The sequence below is a fragment of the Penaeus vannamei genome, chromosome 13 (genome assembly GCF_042767895.1).
Source record: "Penaeus vannamei isolate JL-2024 chromosome 13, ASM4276789v1, whole genome shotgun sequence".
Taxonomy (NCBI): domain Eukaryota; kingdom Metazoa; phylum Arthropoda; class Malacostraca; order Decapoda; family Penaeidae; genus Penaeus; species Penaeus vannamei.
Window position 1 is genome coordinate 7647860 of NC_091561.1, and position 2500 is coordinate 7650359.

A 2500-nucleotide genomic window follows, 5' to 3' on the forward strand; every position below is an offset into this window, starting at 1 on the left:
ATGTATTGATCGGAAATATTTTATGTCAGGTAAAAATTATTCGAAAATAAATATTTTGATACACCTTTTATATTTTTATCAAATCTAAGAGGAATGAAAGATCAATCAAGGGACACTTACCCCGGACCTACTTTTCAAATGCAATTTTTTTCGTGATCACTCCAGTCTTCGTTTTTTTAAATAGATATTACTATTCAGAACATTTCCTTCAACTTATTATTTTTACTGGCTTACTTGTATGTTCTCTTGGGAATCATTAGTTTACATCCTACATTAACTTTTCACTTGTTATTTTTCACTTTTCCTTGTCATCAGTTTACAACTTACGTTAACTTTGGCATTGCTATGTTGTTCGTTTATAACCTTCATTAACTTCTGCCATGCTGTTAGTTTACAACCAACATTAACTTCCGCCATGTTGTTAGTCTATAACATACATTAACTCCCGCCCCTGATCAATGTAGATACACCCGACTGATAATTTTGCATCGCGCTGCCTACCAAGGTCACCTCACTTCATCTTCAGCAAAACCTTTTTTTCTGAAGGTGACTCTACGGTGCATATGTCTTGTATGTCCAAAAGTTCCATATGTCTAGTTTGGCTCAGCATTACTGCCTTTGCTTTAACGAAATGGCTCCGTTGTTCCACCTCGTTCAAAAGGTCAAAGTTCAGAAGAAAAGTGGGATGAAGAATGGGGATAGAGGAAGGATGAGGATGGAGGAAAAGAATTTTAGGAGAAGGAGAAGGGCTAAGTTCACCATTTGCCTTTACATTCATACCTCTGTGGTGTATGCAGCGTCTCCTCAGTTCGTTTTGCGTCCGTCAGTCTATAAGGGAGATTACGTGCAGGAGAAGGAAGAAATAGAAGAAGAAAGGGAAGAGAGGAAGAAGAGATAGAAGAGGAATAAGAAATAGAAGAAAGGGAAGAGGAAGAAGAGAGAGAAGGAGGAAGAAGAAATAGAGGAAGAGAAAGAAGGAGGAAGAAGAAATAGAGGAAGAGAAAGAAGGAGAAAGAAGAAATAGAAGAAGAGAAAGAAGGAGGGAGAAGAAATAGAAGAGAAAGAAGAAATAGAAGTAGAGGAAGAAGAGAAAGAAGGAGGAGGATGAAATTGAGGAGAAAGAAGAGGGAAGAAGAAATAGAAGGACAGAAAGGAGGAGGAAAAGAGTAATTCCCTCAACCTACACAACCTCTCTTGGACTTTTGACTTCATGTCGATGCTATACAATAATATTGGTTCCCTCTGCACCGGGAAATTCCAGCCAAAGAGGAAGTCTTTTGTTCAGATGCATTTTTACGCGAACCCCAGGTTTTTCACAGGCCTGTGTACTCTTTCTTAAAACTAATGCATTTTCCCACATTCTTTATGAAAGCATGAACGCAGTTTGTCATTGAATAGATTTGTTTACTCAACAACTCTTGAAATATTGAGCCTAGCTAAAGGACGCCTATTTCTACTATTTCGAGTACCATTTCTTTGGAACCATTGCCGTACACTACGATGAGTCAAGACCACGGACGTTACTATTATCTATATTTTATATAATATTCATATTAGACAGTAACAGCAGAAAAAATAATTGACTTTAACCTTATATCCCATCTCTATGCTCATTCCCTTCTTATTTCATCTCTTTCTTCATTTTTCTCTTTATCTGTCTGTTTGCCTGTCTTGTCTGCCTGTCTATGTTTGCTGTTATCATTTTGTCTGCCACAGCATGTCTGCCTCTGTTTGTCAGTCTGTATGCCTCTGACTGTATTTGTCTGTACCTGTCTTTTCCTTCTCCCTCTCTCTCAATCTCTCACCCTCTCAATCACGCTCTCTCTCTCTCTCTCTCTCTCTCTCTCTCTCTCTCTCTCTCTCTCCCTTCCTCTCTCTCTCTCTCTCTCTCTCTCTCTCTCTCTCTCTCTCTTTCTCTCTCTCTTTCCCTCCCAATCTCCCTCCCTCCCTCTCCCTCCCTCCCTCCCTCCCTCCCTCGCTCCCTCCCTCCCTCCATCCCTCGTTCCTTCCCTCTCCCTCCCTCTCTCTCTCCCTCCCTCCCTCTCTTACTCCTTCCTTTCCCTCTCCTTCCCTCCCTCTCCCTCCCTCTCCCTCCCTCTCCCTCCCTCTCCCTCTCTCTCTCTCTCTCTCTCTCTCTCTCTCTCTCTCTCTCTCTCTCTCTCTCTCTCTCTCTCTCTCTCTCCCTCCCTCCCTCCCTCTCTCTCTCCTCTCTCTCTCTCTCTCTCTCTCTCTCTCTCTCTCTCTCTCTCTCTCTCTCTCTCTCTCTCTCTCCCTCCCTCCCTCTCTCTCTCTCTCTCTCTCTCTCTCTCTCTCTCTCTCCCTCCCTCCATCCCTCCCTCTCTCTCCCTCCCTCTCTCTCTCTCTTTCTCTCTCTCTCCCTCTCTCTCTCTCTCTCTCTCTCTCTCTCTCTCTCTCTCTCTCTCTCTCTCTCTCTCTCTCTCTCTCTCTCTCTCTCTCTCTCTCTCTCTCTCTCTCTCTCTCCCTCTCCTCCTCCCTCCCT

At 43.1% G+C, this 2500-nt stretch overlaps 1 protein-coding gene across 2 annotated transcripts in view; it reads left to right on the forward strand.

Annotated features, from left to right (window-relative positions):
- The window catches only part of LOC113824030 (uncharacterized), a 14757-nt gene that overhangs the window by 1064 nt on the left and 11193 nt on the right, over window positions 1–2500 (forward strand). The gene's annotated exons all lie outside the window — the stretch shown is intronic.